The sequence below is a fragment of the Erithacus rubecula genome, assembly GCF_903797595.1.
Source record: "Erithacus rubecula genome assembly, chromosome: 1".
Lineage (NCBI taxonomy): Eukaryota > Metazoa > Chordata > Aves > Passeriformes > Muscicapidae > Erithacus > Erithacus rubecula.
In genome coordinates, this window is record NC_136658.1 from 17769004 (window position 1) to 17789261 (window position 20258).

A 20258-nucleotide genomic window follows, 5' to 3' on the forward strand; every position below is an offset into this window, starting at 1 on the left:
AATAAAACAAAGCAATTATCTCAGGTGTTTGCAAAACATTCCTAACCATCCATCTCTTGTTACACTTTCCAAATGTCTGGAACAGCCCCTCAGAGGAGGCTCCAACCTGTTTCTCTGTTGTGATATTGTCTACAATTAAGTAAAACATAGGTAATAGCTCCATTGGATTAAATATCTTAATACTGCACTTTGGTTTGTACCTTCTCATTTTAGGCATTGTCATGCCTAGGCAACGCTATGAAAGAGAAAACACTTCAAGGCTTAAAAAACCTCAATGTCTCAATTGTTCAGTAGGTATTTAGGATCATAAATGTACCATGCAGAATGGTGAGAAAGCATTTACTTTGTAATAAAAATATTTAACATCTCCTTCTTCCACTCCCCACCTCAGGTGTCTCAACCAATCTCACACAGTAGCTGTTTAGCACAATTTTCTGCTTCAGCTAAAACATGCATTCTGTAGTACATTGGCAAAAGTTCACTAAGTGGAACTGAAATACACCTTTGCTTTGATAAAGTAAGCACTTGTATTAGAGACTCAAGATTTCCACATTTGAAATACTGAATTTCACCTCAGTGATACCTGATCAAAAAGGCCAATGCCCAGGATCTCACTACATTTGTCAGTCTCCAAAGCACCAGTAATTGTGAACAGCATTAACACTCTGAGCAAATGCAATTTCATGCTTAAAACTCAGTCACTCCCTGACTTTTTACCATCTCTACTTGAGAGCTTCACTTTGTTGGATTTGTTATTCCAAATATTAAGTGATAGAGCTCAATTGTATGTAAACCTCCTCAAATTCATCTGGGATTGGCAGCATTTCCTTGGAAGCCACTAAAATCCCCTCTTCTCTATAACTAAAAGAACCAAGAAAATTAGTAAAAGGTAATAGTCTTAGCATGCTATTTCACATAAATTAATGATATGTCTTTTAAGATGTGGTCAAAGACATCTTACGTAGCAAAGGGCTTATACTCCAACCTTTTATTTAATAATACTGATACTCAACTTCAAAAAGAAAACTTCAACATCTCTGCAGGAGAAAATCATTATCTGATATCTCCTTCAAAATTTCACAAAGCTACATGCTGCTTTGCAGAAACAAGTATCATTATTCTACATGGCATGCCCAGCTACACACCCTATGAAAGCACAAAGTTATATTTCAGCCTTTTTCTAACGTGTTTAAAAGGAACAGCACAATGCTCTGTACAGACCTAGTAACCTTATTAATGATATTTGACACTTTCCCAGCATAAGCCTTTGTTGCAGTTGGTTATAACTTTTCATGTTTTAAATATTGAGGTTGAACTTTATACTTACATTTAGAGATAAAAATACTGTGCCATTTTCCCACAACCAAAAGACTCATTAGTTTTCTTTTATCCAATCTGATCCTCTTTTTCTTCTAAGACAAGTTACTATCTCCAGGATTTAGGACAATGGCTTAAGACCTGTGGATTTTATGTCTACAGTTGTTAGCTGTCATCCTTGTCACCTCTGTAGCAAGAGAAGAAAAAGCCAAATCTCTGAAAATTTCAACTTCAAATCTACAGAAGTTCCTTAGTACAGGTAAGATCTCTTTTTATTTTTTCAGGAGATTTTGTGTCTTTTAAACTGTAATTCTGTTTCCTTTCCCCTGAAAAGTTTTAGGACAACACAATGTCATCATTTTGCTAAATTGGATCCCCCTCCCCATTCAATTAACATGATGGCCATTTGAGAATGAATAAGGATTATGTATCAAGAGACTGTCGCTTGTATAAATCCTGGATATTTGTCAACTGCTTTAGAAGGTCTGAAGTCAAAGTTGCAGGAAGATGCTTAAAAATTACAGATTATTCATGTCCTCAGTTGACTGCCCAAACTTAGCAGATCATTGGCTTTGGTTTCTTGGGCCTATAAAAAGGGATATTAATAGCAGCCAGCCTCAGCTAGAGTTAAATTCATGAATGTTTGCAGAACAAGTTCCTCAACAAATTAATAATTTTGAATTCAATACAAGGATCAAGGAGGTGGAGATGTGAAAGTAATATTAAATAAAACATTAATCGAACAAAGCTGAGGTCTTAGGGGGGAAAAAAAGCCACAATCTATAATTACATAATTGTATGTTTTATTATAACAAACAGGCAAAGGTGGTGAATTAGGGTCACAGAATCAAACTTAATTCTGTCACTTCCCAATTTCAACGTATTTGACTTTGCAGCCTCAAAGTTCTTTTAGTGTAGGATTTTTGGATACAGCACAGTATATTTTTTGTAAAACAGCCAAAATCAGCTGGGTGAATAAATGAAGAACCCTTGCATACCACAAATATACCAAAATCTGTCTTTTTTTCTAGTTCAAAAAAAAGACAGCAAGTTTGTAAGTGCTTGTTTTGGAGGTTGGAATTCATTTGTTTCCAATAATTTAGTTATCAGTGTCAAAGTGTGTCAAATCCCTCTGTTCTGTGATTTTCACTGAAAAAAAAAAAAAAACCAACAAACTAACACCAAAACAAAAAAGAATTACTCAAAGAAAACACTTTCTGGACAGTGTGAAAGTGTTTAAGGAGCATGAGAATCTCACGAAGGTCAGAAAAAACTTCTGCAAAATGACTGGGCTGACTGAAGTGAGGCTTGTGAGTTTTTAAGGGAGATACAGCTCCATAGCAGGGTACTGAATGAGAGGAGGAAGACTAGAGAGTAAAAAATAAAGATAAAAAGGCTGTTTCTGTGTGGTTAGAGAAAAAGACAAGGATCTAAAGAGGCATCCAGTTAAGAGTAGAAGCAGTCCAAATTGCAATATGTTACTTATACAAATATGTTTAGCTATTTTCAGAGCTGAATTTTACCTATTTAAGGATACACTTTAACTTACCCTACTGGAGTGGTTCCAGGACTTTGTGCAGTTATGCAGCAATACATTATCCTTTATGTGCCACTTTCCTTGAATTTATGAGTCAGTTGACACTGTTCCTTCCATCCAGTTCAGGATGCTTTGGTTAATGATGGGTTAAGAGGGACATGCCCAGCATGTTTTTAAAGCTGGGCAGCTTGGTGCCAGACCAGTTCCAGAGATAGGCAGGAAGAAAAGGAATCTGGAGAAGGAGAGCTCCTAAAAATTTACTCAGTAACAGACTATAAAACATTATGGAATACCTGGCGTGTTCCTATGGCTCATGTATTGATTTCGACAAAACAACATAGCTGATGTGGCTCCATGAAACGAAGAAAACTTGGCCACAGCTACTATACACATTATGGAGATAACTTATGCTCTGGCCTACAACATAAATGGAACTACTTTACATCACCTTAGCAGTTATTATATTTTAAAGTCTAGGAACTGAAACGCAAATGCCACTCAAAGCAACACTTAAATATGAACAACTAGGCTTTAAATTAGTTCAATATTTAAGCACATGCACCAGCACTTACATTAAAGTTGTTCAATTTAAGTGTTACTTGTTGGACTAGTATCATAAATCAACAGGAGTCAGAACATGCAAAATTTTATGTTCTAGCAGTGACATGATTTTGGCACTCATAGGACTTTCTATTCCTGCTTTCTCATTAAACATATCGCTTAATATGTATAAGGATGCTTAGACAAAACTACTACTTGTCAAACTGATATAATCATTCACTATCACTAATGCTTTCTACACTTGCATGCAAATTTTCTTTTAAAAAACATTCTTTAAATAATTGGATCTTAAGATTTCTGAGTTTTCTTGCACATTGGCAAGAAACCATGCATATTCTTAGACACTATCACATTTAGTATTCCTAAAATCGCTTTTTTTGCTTGTAATGGATCTGTATTCTTAATTTAATTTGTTATTGGATGAGGACCACGCACAGCACATTTTTATCCTAAAGGATCCCAAAACTAAATGGAAGCTAAGCAATCTGCAAATCAGTAGGAGTATTTTGATAAACTCTGAAATGCAATCAGCTGTGTCTTGAATTGCAGCCATTGTTTAGCAGTACATGCCTACCACTTTACAGCTTGTAGCAAGTGCTGAAAAATTGTACCTTCCCTAATAACCAAAGATGCCGTGGAAAATTAAGTAGGTAATATGTCATTAACAGATCTGGAGTTCAGCCAAGACACAGAAGCTGATTTCATTACTTTTCTGCTGAGTTTCAAAGAATACCAAGTGACTTGAGGAGATCCTCAGTTTCTGTCTTACTCAAAAGACAGCAACTCTAAATGACACACACCCCACTATGCTGATTTCAGCTGTGGTTTTTCAATTTTATATATAGAGAAAAAAATTATCCAGTCTTTTTTTGGCATAACCATCCAAAAATTATGGAACATAGTTTTAAAGACACCAAGTAGATACAGTTGCCTAAATCTTATGCAAGAATACCAAAGATGAGCATTAAAATTCCCTGTGAGGTTATAGATTATCACATCTCCATATCATGATGTACACCCTTGTGTTGCAGAGTTTAGGTTTTCTTTCAAGACTTAAATAAACACTAATAATAATAAATTTGTGTCAAAATTTGTGAATTGAATAAAATATCTGCCTAAAAAAGTTCTTTTTAATTCACTGCATTTAAGAGCCTCAGGTTATTAAATATCTATTCTCTAAGGTTTTCTGCATCTCAGCAGTAAATTCCAGAATGGAGACTCATAGCTGCCCCAAGATTAAAGGTAAATTCTCTTCAGCAAAGAAGACTGGTGTTCTACACAAAACAGGAGGGAAAAGTAAACACAATATTTCCATCACAAGAGAAGTGTATAACTTCCTAACAAGCTATTGTTGAATTTCCTCAACCAAGCATGCATTTAATATTCCATAGAGACTAGAAGGGTATTGTACTCCATAACTATTTTATTCATACTTTTATGCTCCTATTCACCTTTCTGAGCAAGAAAGCTTCCAGTGCAATCCAATATTCCAAGACCACTGCCTCCAACATTTCTGAGATCCAAATCAGAAGAAAACAATTTGTCAAAATGTATCACAGACTGGAAATGAAAGACAAAGGACAACAAAATGCAGGTGAACAAGGAAAGAATGCTAACAACTCTGGAAAACTTGATCTTGGCATCTGAAAATAATAATTTTCTGTCTGAATCACAAGCTTCCTAGAGAAGACCAATACTATTAATGAGAGATACTCCAGCCAACAAGAAAAGTACAGTCATGCAGGTGCACAAGTCCCAGAACTAATACACTTATTGTTGTATGTGCAAATGACAGCCCAGCATCAGTTAAAGAATCTGGAGCACCCATATGTCTCATCTCCTGGGAGAAACAGCAGGAATTGTCTTGATTCTAGTGCTTAAAAAGGGAAAGCTTTGCCTTCTGGTAATATCAATAGCAATAGTGATGGAGGAACCCTCTACAGTCTTAAAGGAATTTCATGATACCAAGGCCTTAAAGACAGTGAACACTTTTTTTTTTCTACTGTCTATAAGCTAAATACATCTTTAATTCCTTATTATTTTAACAATTAATTCTGGCAACTGTCCTATTAGATATTATTATTGTTGTTTTGCAGAGGGAAAAATGGAAGAGCTAACTGAAGATTCTCCTGTAAACACAAAAAAAAAAAGCTAAGAAATTAGATCTCCAAAGCAGATAGCTTTGAATCACTAAATTATTTTTCCATACATCTCCATTTGCTGCAGATGCAAGTCTGCAGAAGGGAACAGACACATTCCTGGCCTTCAGAGTTGCAGGATGAGCTAGAGCTGTAAACATAATGTACACATGGGCTGAAGCCAGGATTTTGGATGCAAGCTCTGATGCCAGATCTAGGTTCAAATGACACTGATCTCCAGATTAAAACCAATAAACACTCAAATCCATAGCCATAAGTACACAGATGGTGCTGCCCATATGTTTTTGTGGCATACACAGGGGAAAATGCAATAATTTAATTTGCACTTTTTCCTCTTCATTGATATGATAATTAAATTCCCTGAGAACATACTCAGCAGCTTATAGGAGAAGGAAACACTCAGAACTTGGTAGCATTGACTTATTTAACAAGCAAGGCAAGTGAGAACTGCTACGATTTATAGAATTTACATGATGACAGAGCAAATCTTAAACACAGCATGTTAACTCCTAGACATGCTGTAAAGACTAAGGAGACAGGATGAACTGTTGTATATGGCATTTCATTTCTAGATCACTGGGCTAGATTATTGAATGAGCCCAAGGTGACAGAATTATTTTTGCTACTTACTTACAGAGAAGCAAAGCTTTTTGTAAGAGTTCAGACACTGAAATAAGGAGGACAGTTTTTCTTCCAGGTTTATTGCTAATATTTAAAACAATGCATCCATTAAATAAGTATTTTCACACTTGATCAGTGCAAGGGGTTCATTATTTTCAGGCTCTGTAATTATGTAGATTTCTAGTAAGTATTCTCTTCCTGTGAACACCAGACCCAAGTGCTACTTTTGGTATTTGCTTGATGCTCAGAATGTGGTAATGGCACTTGGAAGAAAGTTTTTTATGGAGATATCTAAAAATTATGTCTTACTTCCCATGCATTTATGTGAAAACCATGCTCAATAGGCATTTATCTTTTTTTTCCTACTTCAGGTTAAAAGTTTCAAATGAAAGCTAGCCATCCTAATATGTTTAACACGTCAAATGTCCCTATGGTTAAAAAAATATGTGAAGAACATAGATTTATTAACTATGTGAAAAAAAAAAAAAAGAAAAAAGAAAGGAAATCTATCTCTGTAAGACTTGCCAAATCTTGAATCTCACTCAATCTGATTTTTTGTCTGATGCAAAGCCAATTTGCATATATTTACAGCCTTATGTTATCTTGCACAATAGTATATGACCATTAACATAATATACAGTAGGACATACAAGTCATTAATTACATACCTAATCTTGCCAAAAGTTTTCTATACTGTTTGGGAAAATTTAGTTATGAATAACTCCTCCCAAACGTATTCTTCCTGTTTAATTTGTTATTATATTTGATGGACATTTTCTAAGGAGTTCCAGTTTAGCACAATTCTAGCATTTTTGTGCATTTTGTTTGCCATTGAGAAAACAAAGAAACCATGATGTTCCATAGATGTCAGATGTCTTTAAGTCTTTCAATTTATATGCCCACAATAATCAATCAAGATACAAGATGTGTCACAAGATGTGTCATAGTAAGCTTTTTTCATTGAGCCTTTTTTTTTTTTTTTTTTTTTTTTTTTTTTTTTTTTTTTTTTGGTAACCTTAAAGCACTGTCTTTTCTCATGCCTTTTTCTTTTCTACTATCAGCTTGTCAATGAGTCTGTAAAACGTTAAGGTTGACTAAGATGCAGGAAGGAGATGTACAAAAGCACATTTGGGAAGAAAACATTTGGAGTAGCAAGTGTGTGAGGAGTCTGCAATGCTGGCCTTAGGAGAAGAACTTAAGAGTGCTAAAATCAAAGGAAGTACTGCCCTGAGCTAGCAGTTCTTCTCCAGAGAGAAATACATCTTAGGGGAAATAGCCACCTTTAGGAAAAAAAAAACCAAAAAAACAACATCCTTTTAGGGCTAAAAAAATGCTTCTTAACTAGCTATTTACAAATAGCTGCCTATTTAGCATCCTTGCAAAGCTTAGAGAAAAATACACTGTTTTAAAAGAACCATTAAGACCACAATGATTGGGTATTCACAGTTAAGAAACACCATTTTAAAGCTCCTGTACTTCCTCCAGCTCTTTTATACATGTTGCATTATGATGAAATCTTCAGTAAACACAATCAGATGACATTTTTTTCCCCACAGGATCCTGCCTAATGCAATGCACAGGATTCAATGTGTTCCATTAATCAGCAGCTATTCAATAACCTTATCCCCATTATCTTCCCAGAATCACCTTTTCCCCCAGTGGCCTCAACATTTCTCCAGCTCTTCCTGGAATTCGTGAGCCTGCTCTCAGCCTTCAGAAGGCATGGGAGTGCATCATGTCCCACCTAGCCAGATTCTGCTAGAGAAATCTGAGGGAGGGAAAGGGAACTGCTGGTCTGTCTCTACTGCTACCCATTGTGAGGGGAAGTGTGACTGCAAGATCACAGAGCCCTTGAACATTTCAATTCCTTTCAATTTGTTTCAATTTCCTTTTCCCTCATAAAGGACCAGGGAGCAGGGTCACACTGATAAGGACAGGGAGAGATTTCTGCCTGCTCTGATTTGCTGCTGCCTAAGCCTGTGGCTCACCTCTTAACAGAACAAACATTCAAATGGACAGGCTTTCCTTCATCTCTCATGACACCACCAGACACTATTCCCTCCTCCTTTAGGGAATCTACTTCAGCCACACTCCGGAGGAATTGGCAAGCCTAGTATACCCAGATATAAAATGGAAATAGAAATAAAACTTCACAAAGGGCTTCTAAAATGATGGTTCCCATGAGATGCTAAAGTGTAGGTGACACTTACTAGCTTTTGGCAAGTCATGTGAGATGCTTATGGCTTAATTTTTTTGAATGCTTCCCAAACACACTCCAGGGTGCTGTGCAAGTTGTGACAGCATCCTGACCCATCTGCAGTATGGGTACTCAAGATGTGTGCTAAGTTTGGGGTAGCAATACAGGGTCTTTGGTTGCAATACAGGATGTGGCCAGAAATGTGTATTCTATCACCATCTGGTGAAGCTGGGTGGGGCAGTGATTTCCTTATTTCTGTGGCACATACCATCTGCTAATGGGCCATCTGTTAAAACCAGTCAGAGCCATCATCTTTATCTTTTCCACAACCCATCCTCCCTCCAGGAAGATATCATCTGCTGCTGGCCCATTAAGTCCCACTGTGTGACTGATAAAATTACATAATTCCACTGGGAGATGTTCCAGCCAGGGGGAGGAGACAAGCCTTTCCCAACTAGATAAAAACTGAGATTTGGAACACCAAGGTACCTTCTTTCCACTGCATTCCAGAGGAAAGCCAGACGTTTCCACATCATCCCTGCACCTTCAGAGGAAAACTGCACCTTCTACAGGAGCACTGCTCCAGCTGAACCACATCTGCCACTGCAGGAGGATGCAGCCACCATTTAATGGGACTGCTGCCAACACCCTGACTGACTGACAGGGTGTCAGGTTGTATTCTGACTCTGTCAGGGTTGGGATTGTTCTTTGTAATACTGCATTTCTATTTTAATTTTCCTAGTAAAGAACTGTTATTCCTAATTCCTATATCTTTGCCTGAGAGCCCCTTAATTTCAAAATTATAATAATAATTTGGAGGGAGGGGCTTTACATTCTCCATTTCAAAGAGAAGCTTCTGTCTTTATTGGCAAACACCTGTCCTTCAAACCAGGACATTGGATTAAGTAACTCAGGTAGTACTAAAGATCTATTAAAAGAGACAAGGTGAGAACATATTTATATACAGAGTTTTCACTATCCTCTGGCCATTTTACTGTCCCATCCCATTTTTTTCTTCTCTGCTTCTGATTCCTCACTGCATGTATTGCAATAAATGAAGCACAGGGTTTTATGCACAAGAACTGCTGCTCTCACATTTATAGAGCAGTTGGATAGTTGCAGCACACCTGAATAGTGTTGCACTTGCTCAGCTGATTCAGCCCTGCAGCAGACCAGGGTGTGTACTGAGCAAGATATCACTCACAGAAAGGACAGAGAGGGAGGGAAAGGTGTCAGGGCTGCTCTGTCTGAATGTTCCAAATTGGCTCCAATGCTAAACACACAGCCACTGCTCCTGCTACATCCAAAGAGAAACACCCATCCTCACCAGCACTTCCTGCACATTGCTGCTTCAGCTACATCTCCCAGGCCCTTTCAGTGCCACAGCAACAGAATGTCTCTTGTGGTGACTGCTGGGGCAACCTCTGCTGCTCCACCCATCCCCTTGTGAGGCAGCCCATGGTCAAAAATAGTAATTGACTGGATAGCACATCCTCAACTCTTCAGTTGTCTCAGATCCACCTACCAGAGGCTACTGCATCCAGCTAAAGTGTGACTTAATGACAAGTGATGGGAGACTTGGTGATGCTATTAGTTCTGTTCAGAATAGTCACAAAACAAGATTATTTCAACACCAAGATATAGTTCTGTATTATAAACCATTACATTTACCTAACTGAGCATTTCAACACCTTGAGAAAAACTTGATATCCCTGGCAAGTTTGGGTAGAGATCCTTTTTTTTTTTTTTAATTGTGGTTTAGTTAATTATTTAGTGAACAGCTGAATAAAGGCAGTTTCAAGAGCTCTCTTTCTCTCTACATTACCACAATTTTTCATTCGTTTTGGGGGAGGATGACAGGCTTGTTGATTATTTTTGTTTGTGGTTATTGAGGTTTTTTGTTTGGGGGGTTTTGTTTTGATTTTTTATTATATATATAAATTTATCTAAAAATAACTACTATGCAAATATATATATATAATATATTTTTAAATATGTATATATAATATAAGTTTTTATATATATAAAGCATATTACAATTATGAGCTGCAACTCAGAGTTCTCTATTACTACCATGCAGGAATATTTCACTACTGAAATGACTCCAGGTCAGTTTGATTTACTGTTACTCTTGCAATTTTATGTGCAACTGCTCTTCCACCTATGCAGCTTCACTGTAAGGGATGACAACAAAAGCAATCCTTTTTCTCTATTGCTCAGCAGGAATTTGAAACTCAGAGGAGGGGGAATAAGCCATGAGGAATTTTGTGAATTAGTTGCTGGACTGGGGATAGAAAGTACACTTGGGAATTACCAATATTAAAATACTTAGGCATTATTTTCTTTTATCTAAAGTAGGCTAACTGTGGAGAAGGGATGATGAGCAACATTTAGGTGCTTTAATTGCTTTGGAGATCTGCTTTTGGACATGTTTAAATTCCCTTTAGGTTTGTGAACTTCAAGAACTCTCAAATTTTAATTGAGAGGGAAAGAAGTAAAACAGAAAACCAACAAACATATAATCCTTCTCCTCCTCCATCTAATATTTTAAGATTTTCTAAGATTTAATTTACATCAATGAATTAAGCCTGTACTTTTAGAAGTGTAACTACATGTTTGCTTAGACTGTACTACATTTCAACCCTAACTTTGCTATGTTTCCTAAGAACTGCTCTCTTTTTCATCATTTAAGGTACAGGCTATTCTTTGTATTCTCAGTAGGATGGTGGCAGAGCTGAAAGAATGAGAAAAAAATCTGTTTTAATCCCTCATAATCTCCCTAAGCATCAGGTTCTCTGAGCAGCTTCATTATTAGAAGTATCATTGCTCAAACTTCCTCTATTACTAAGTAATAATTTGAATAATCCATTTTGCTTCAGTAAGTTCATAAATCATTTGTTTTGGGGATTTATTTTGGCAGCAAATTTAGGGAAATTCATCTGTTCAGACCACAAAATACTCATTTATTGTTTGCTTTGCAAGCCTGGTACCCTATTAGCCCTCAATTTAGCAAAATGCCTAAGATAGAGGAAAACTGTTTCTCTAGACACAGTGCAAGACTGAATCACATCTCATTTACACTGATGTAAATAAGAGAGAGAGATGCTGAAAAGGAAGAATTTATGGCACTTTAAATTAGAAAAAAAATAAGACTCAAAAAGCTTTGGAATACTTCAATGAGGAAAAGTGTTGAGCAATCTGCAATGGCAAAAACTAATCAGAAATAAATTTTATCAACTTTTAAAATAAAATCTTACAGAATTTTCAAGGGACTCAGAACAAAAAAACCCTCTTTGGCTAAGTCTATGACAATTTGATAAAGAGTAGTGACCCCTACAGAAATCATAGCGATTTTCTCTAACCATCTCTTCAGATGGGATTCAATTAGCAAAATAAATGGAATAAGGAGAAAGAAAAAAAGAGAAAGAAACCCTAGGAAATCTTATTATATGCTATTAAACTCAATAAGGCTTTTCCATCAGAGAACATCAAGTCTTATTTCTGGTAATCCCTGCGCCGTTGTAAATCAGGAGCTGCTGCTATAAAGACTACAGAATTCCAGCAGAATAAAATTGCAGTAAGCAGAAGCCAGAACTTTGAGTCATATTGCAAAAGTCCAGATACTTGGGCAAAGATCTTTGCTGCTTTCTTGTAAGTCCCTCAAAAATATTAGCACTCTACCACTGAGAGTTTGGTAGCTCTGCCCCCAACAGCCTGAAACAGGAATATAAGTGAAGACCATCAAGCTGGGTCTCAGCAGATTTTGTTCCAAGGTGCCAGCCAGGCTCCCTCAGGTTTATTAACTTGCATTTCTCACAGTCCCTTTGCTTACCTTAAGCTGCAAGAATGTGATCCCCATCCCACACCTGTTCTGCGGCAGAGTATTTTTTAAGGGTGTGAGAGAAAAGGGCACAAAGATGCAACATTTATTAGTCTTTTTTCAGTCTATGGTGCACAGAAACTGTCTTCCCCTGGCACACTTTTAAAAGACAGTGTGTCCCTGAAATTCATTTTACCTTAGGTAGCAGACAAGAAGAATTTGGCAAGCCACAGTGAGTGTGAACATGAGTATTAGGTAAATATGTTTGCGAAGGCAGAGGAGGAGGGTGTGTGATCAAGGGTTTGTGCATCTCTTCAGAACCAGGCCTCTAGGCTGTACCTATCACAAACCCTTCCACTCTGATATCTACTTGCTCACTTGGAATTGAGATAGTAGAGTGATTGTATATAGAGGTACCATGCCACAGAGAGCTTCAAACATACCCATCCATACATTTATATTAGCATGGATGACTAAGCACAGCTACTCTTCAGAGGCTTTTTGGGACTGGGGCCTGATATTTCTGTTTTCAGGAATATGACTCTTCCTGTCCACTAATCAGAGGCAGAGTGTTGAAGTACATAATATCCTGACTGAGAAACAGCAGAATATCCAGAATCTGATCCTAAAAGTTATCATGAAGTGAAAACACTTGCAAACACTTAGTTACCTTGGAAAACAGAGACAATAGAAGTATTATATTCTTATAAAAATAAAATACATAAATTACACACACAACCCCCTCAATCACAACTATTTCTTGAAATTATCTCCTGAGAGGCAGATTTCAAGTCAAATTTTGACTACAGGTATGCTAATGCAATTCAGAGTTAGCAAGATATGCATCACAGGTAAATATTTGCTTTGTCAAAGAATATATGCCATAATAAAGTCTGTTTGTACAGATAGAATCCATACGGCTTAAATTTTTGTGATTTATGCCACAGTACATTACAGTTTTTCTGAAACATTTTACAGAAAATGTAAGCTTTATCTTATCAGAAAATATATCTGAATAAAAATCATTTCTGGTGTAAAGCAATGCCAGCCTCTGAGAAGTTGGTGGGATTTGTTTGTGCTTAGCCTTGAACTGAAATTGGCCCAAGCTATAGAATTCTGATGATTATGTTTCATATCTTTATCATATCTGCTCTGATCCCAAGATAAATAGACCATTTCCCAGCAATACAGTATTTCTAGATATCAATTTACTGTAAAATTCTCTGTAAGCAATTTCAATTCTCATGTAGACTCGACTATATTGTATTTTCAAAAAGTTCAACAACAAGAAAATGAAAGTAGAGGATCAAAAACAATTTTTTTTTTTACAGTTGAGAACAAGAAAAACTTGTGAGTTTCATATTGGTACTGTCAGAACAACTAAAAAGCAACGTTATCAGAGGTCTTAGAGGAACTTCAGGAAAGAGTAAAGACTTGTCCCAGCACCACTGGTGCAGGTGGCATGAAGGATTTTATGATAGCTGAGCTGAAATTGCTCTTTGGAGCTTCCTGCTGTGGAGATGACCATCTATCCCAGCACTTTTCAGCAACTTAATACAGAAATCTCTTCTAACTCTTTACAGCTCCTACTCTGAAGCCACACGACCAGAAGACTAATTTGTTTTGTGGGTTTAACTGGCTTTAGAATAGTTTTCTTTACTTGAATAGTTTATGCCACTGATGACAGATTTAAATTTCCCCTGCTGCCAGCTTCACTCCAAAACTAATGTGAATCCCATCAGCAGCTTCACTCACGTGTTCTCAGATCTTAGATTTCCACATTCCCATCACTGATTGTGAAACCCACCTTTTCAAATATGAAACATGATCCACATTAGATTCTAGACATGAATTGGAGATAAAGTTCTTTACTGACTCTCACTTAGGACTTTTGTCTTCTAGTATTGCCATGCATCAATAACAGGCATGCAAAGCTCCAGAATATGATTCAAATTATAAACCAATATATAGCATCGTGAAACAAAATAATTTTGCAAAATTGTTAAGTAGAAGCTGGAGTATATAGCTCATTTGCTAAAGAAAATTTGTAGCATCAAAAATATGCATGTACTCAATGACCTCAGAGATCTTTTCCAACCTAGCTGATTCTGTGAATCTGTGATCATATCCCCACAGGATATCTTCCTCATAGTACAGTGTCCACTTAGGTCATTTGGGTTGAGTAGGGTTTATCTGACTACTAAACAAAAACTGTGATTCTGGAGATCAAAATACAATCCTTATCTGAACCACAGGTTCACAGCATGCTCTTGTCAAACCATGTAATCTATCCTAAAACTTCATGTCTTATAAAATTGAGACACCTTGCTATCTGATGGGGGATAGCAGGAAATGAGAGATGCTCATTTCTATGCTAATGAGGGGTTTAAGAAGATAAACAGCAAAGAATTCATCAATGCTTATACTGAATATGGTTGGCACAAAAATTACTACCATTGTGTTGCTACAGGTTCACATTTGGTATGGTTTAATTTAACCAGCAATACTGAAATGCAGCATGTCAGTTACCAAATGAAAGAGAAGGAGAGAAGGAGGGAGAAGGGGGGAGAGAAAGAGGAACAGAATGTAGTATTATGGATGGAAGGAAAGTAACAAGGATATAATCTATTCTAAGAAATTACTTATGAATAAATTGCAAGACTATAAGAGCTAAGAAAACAAGAAGGGAATAACAGATAGAAAGCACAGACAGTCTAAGAGAAAAAAATTTCTTCTCAAAAGAACAGTGTGAGGTCTTGTGCCGACTAAGGACAATAAGTACATCAATTGGCATTTTAAAACATCCTGGAGAGAAGCTCAGAAATCTATTTGTTATCCAGGACTGAAACAGATCACTGAAGCAAAACCAAATAATATTAATAACAATAAAAAAGCACTCCACAGTTGGGAAGATGCAGAAGAATGGCTATAATTTTTGGTAGGGTGAAAAAATCACACAAAGTAACTATTTTTAGGATTAATATGGTTATTCAAAGGGAACTGATATGCTAAGCATTTCTTAGCTTTGTTAGGAAACAAATTTTCAGGGCTTTATACCAGGGATATGATGCAGCTGGAAGGTTTCATTATAAGAAACGAACTCCTACATTAAAATTCATTTTACTTGAAATGTCTCACAAAACCACTCTATTCTATGTAACTGAGGTAGAACTCATGTACACCTCCTTTGTAATAGAATGTCTCCCATTATCTAGAAATTAAATTTAGCCAATCTTTGTAAGGGGAACAATATTCTTCATGTGCAATTTGTGAACAGTCACAGCTGCTATCTTGTGGTTCTTGTTTCCATGTAAAATTGTGGAATTTCAAATGCCAGTCTAAGACTTTCTTGATTGTTCTAATATGTTTTAACTGCCTACAAATGCTTCAAAAGAAATGTCTGCCCCTGCTACCATTGCTATGAATCTTCAGTGAAGTCAAGTAACTTTTCCACTAAGTGAAAAAGGACCTGGAGGTGCTGGTCTCTGGTGGACAGACAGCTGGACATGAGCCAGCTGCATGGCCAGGTGGCCAAGAAGGACAACAGAGATGGTGAAGGGCCTGGAAGTGACTCTGCTATCCAATAAAATTTTTAACCATGGGTAATGTAAAATATCTGAACAATCCTACCAGCTGGCCAGACAACCACAAGGATCTGCACAAGACTAGATTTTCCTGCAGTACAACGTTTAGAGGCACTAGTGCAAAGCTCCAGTACAAAAGCAGCATTATTTTATAAAATCCTATTAACCCACATAATTAGGCAACTTGCTGTCATTTATGAATAGAGTAGCAAAGAAATCATACTGAGATTAAAAGCCTGAGGGCTTCCTATGGATGTTTAGAGCCAGGCTGTCAAAATTGATATTAGAGTTTACAGGACTTCCTCACTGCTCACTGTGGTGTGAGAGAAGCTGCCTCATCCTCAGAAGACACTTGAGATGTCTTCAAAGAGCTGAGCCTCAGAGACACCACAGACAGAAGGAGAAGTCAGGGACCATGATCTTTGAACAACTTGTGAGCTTCCAAAATCTTGGAGACGAGCAAGACTTACAATAGCTTTTGATGTCACATGGACAGTCCTGAGGACCTCATAGTGTCTTAAAAAAATCTTAATTTCCTCCTCCCAGATTTAGTTTCAGTACAACCCTGTGCTGCATCTCATGTGTGGCTCCCTGGGGGAAGACTTTGCAGCTTTCATTAACAATATTTGCTCAGAAGAAGATAGTCCCACAGCTGGACGTGAGATTTTAGAGCTCTTTAACTAAGAAAAAGCTGTTGGGGGCAGCATAAGAGATTTTATATCCAAAGAAAGCACAGTTCCTTCGTGACAAATTTACCTGAATACCTCTGCCATATTCTTCTGTGTGTGTCCTACCAGCTATGCTGAAGAAGGCAGAGTCACACTGTGGCAGCAAGTTGAAGCAGACTTTGACCCAATTGAAAACAGCAGGACTTTCTCTAATTTCTGTGCAAGCATGCAAATGCAGTAGGAAAAAATATAAATAAATCTTCCCACCTTGCCTTCTACATCCTTCCAGGTCTTCCTTGTGTTTTCCCACTGATACACACAAGCACTTAAGAGAGACTGCAGGAACACTGCCACAAACACGGATCCTGCCCTTTCTCCCCTCTCTGAGAGGAACCATATAGTTGTCTAGAGCTCTGAGAGGGAAGTCAGAGCTGCATTTTGGTGACCTCTGGCTCCCATTAAAGACTTGAACACAACCTGGGAGTCACTTGCACTGGCAGATCTGGAACAGGTGAGCAATACTGGCTGGCAGTGTCACAGAGCCACACGAGGTTGTGACACAGTCACTGGACAGCAGGGCAGGGTTTGGAATGTCACACCTGCCACAAGAGCAGAGTTCAGGAAACAACTGTGCAAAACCCTGATTCAGAACCCTTAGGAATCATTATGAACCTGGTTTTAGGATGCTGGTATTGCTGGTTCAAGTGAGGCTACAGCAGAGGCTAATAAAGAAAAACTCCAAACTGCTCTCCAAAACCTCCACCTGCTCTCCTTTACCCTAAATGTGTGACAGCAGAAGAGACTGTCCTGCTTCACTTCAAAAAAACAAAAAAACAAAAAAAAACCCAAAAAACCCAAACAAACAAACAAAAAAAAAGCAAATCTGTAAGCCTCTTCAGCTTCAAAATAATAAAAAAAAGGTTTTATTTCTCTTCCTCTCAAGTCCCTGCCCTCAAGAAATATAATCTTGAATCAATCTTTAGCTCAACCAAATAAAATCATGAAATAATGGAAAGAAAATAAACATTATTTGTGATTTCAGGGGCCAGAAAATAGAGCACCAGGAAGAATTTATTGCTGACCTTCACCTTAAGTGTCTGCTGAAGAATATACAATAGTTGCAACTGGATAAAAAATTATTTTCATTTAGAGCAAACAAAAGAAATGAATATTTCAGCAGTGATTTTTGCCTGTTTTTCAGGCCAATGCAACTACATATGCTGTGGATTTGTTTTAGCTTAAAATCTCAATTTCTCACAAGCACCTCAGAGAAAAAAAAAAAGGGGTTAAATGCATACTTAATTGACTTCACACATTAGCAATCATAGCATGTGTAGAAATCAGATGTGTTTGAAATATTCATGATGAAATGCAAAACCACTACCACACTTTTACTTTTCGGTCAAGCTTGAAAATGGGTTTGTTTCTGTGAAAAATGTCACTAAGATGCTTGCTTTTCTTTTTGCTCTCTCTTTATTTAATTTTTTTTTTCTTTGCATGAAAAGTACTTTGCAGCTAACTTACATGAATTCATATTCACTTTAGCTTCCTAGGGGTGAGATTCATATTTCATGTTTTCAGTGCACTGGTAGCCATATTCTCAACTACTACATAGGGTGATGTTTGGGTGTGGGGATAGCTGACAAAGTTGTATGAATGAAAAACTTTAAGAAGGGAAATTAGTAAGATATTAATAACACTTTTAAAATTCTGCACTTTTCTCAAAGAGAAAGAAATTTCAAACAGCTCAGAATTGGGTAAAGGTCAAGTTAAATTTGAGGGCAAATTTTCAGATATCATAAGAGTGACAAAAGTTTGTTAAAAGAAGTTTGAACCTTTCTATTTAAGTAAATGTTAATTGAGCATTTATAATCAATATTCTTCCAAAATGCATTGCTTTTACCTGCATAGTGATGCACTGGCAATTTTTGTCCATAAAATCAGAGGACATTCTTCAATACCTTTACACACAAGCTGTTTTTATTGCCATTCAAACCAAACAGTATTCCATACTCTGGTAGCTACCAGAGCTCTTTGGAAAGCAAAGCTCTTCTTGCAAAAGGCATCAACTTCTTTATGAAAAAAAAAAATAGATACAATGCAAACCAAATAGATTTTGGCCTCAGAATCAAGGGTTTCAATGAAAACTCAGTATTATTCCTCAACAGAAACAGAAATTATTTCACCAGCACACTTCAGTTGAAATTCTGTCTCTGTTGGCAGGCAGGCAACTTGCTTCAAAACTGTCTTTAACCAACTTACTGTTCTGTCTGATCTCCTGTTGCCAGACATCAGGTTCTCAAGTCTACTTGACCCCTGAAAGGCAAAGGGTTCAGGTGGGGATGTTTCCTGATAATCCCCTACTCTTCTCTCACACACTTTACTTCCCTCTGAAGAGGAGAGGCCAGAAAGGGAGATTGTGTGAAGGGTATCTGTTTTATACCAAACTGATTTATACCAAACTGATCAGTTGCTTTTGGTGAATTTATTTTTGTTTATCTTTGTGTGGAACAGCCACTGTTTCATACAAAGAGCAGGAAGAAGCCATTATGCTAAAAAATGAAATATTTATGACTGCCACAGTAATGTGGCATAGAGAAATACAGCAGGGCTTGTAAATCAGAAGATCTGGGAAGTGGAGACACAGGTTGTGGCATAAAGTATCACTGGCACAGGAAGACAAGAGGAGGCTTGGGCTTGGCACTGGGGATCTTACAACTCAGACAGGCTCAGTTTAAAGCATGAAGATCTTGAGTTGCACAAAGCTGGGTTTAGCAGTCATAAAGAAATAATAATTTACATATATGTATTAGCAGATTAGATGTAATCTGAAACTGTAGACTAATGGAAAAAAAAGATGTAAAATTCTGTTAACAAAGATATAAAAGTGATCCCTTAGTCAATCCAAGATAGATGAAGAAGAAAACACCAACATATTCAGTGGCATATTTCTCCTGGCAAAGAATTCCAGATACTGACAGCTCCTCATCACCCTTTACCACACTCACCACTGCCAGATGAAATCACTGATTAGGATCCATAGTAGCAGCAGCATTGCAAATGTTATGCTAGAAAAGGGGGAGAAACTCTCTGTGTGTGTGCATTTGCAGCAATGTTAACTACATTATTATTTTTTCTTCTGCAGAAATTAGATCTGGAATAATAATGATCAAACTTCTCAGATTTGCTAATAATAAAGTCTTGACATAATGTGTGCTTTTTCTTTGTCCCAAAAACATTGGCTTTTAGTGTAACATTGGACTGATTACAGGAGAAAATGCCAAACTACAGAATCTGTTAGTCTGGACAGGAGGTAAAATGCAAGAAGCACACACTGAAATAGAAACTTTTACAACATGGATTTTTAAAATAGAAATATTTTCAGGATGGTTTTTTCATTTACCACATCAACACTTTCAGTCACTTGGTCTTTCAATTTGGCACCATCTGTGCATTACAGCTATTACTTGGGACATCACTGGATTATATTAGTTTTCAATCAAAAATCTATTTGAGAGGAAATTATTGTTTTCAATCCAATTAGAGTTTGCCATATTTCTCTGATCTCGCAACGCTTTGCTGTTAAAAACAATGAGATATTTACTGTCTACATTCTGCTGATTACTGAAGATTCTCACACATTGGAACAGACACATTGATGCAGCTCATTGGTATGCTCTGTGGCATCACTGTGATCAGCCAGTCACTTCCCTTAAAGTCGCAGTGCTTGCATCTCCTGGTACTGTGAAGACTCACAATTAGGCTTTACTTTACCCATAAATAGAAAGTCATCT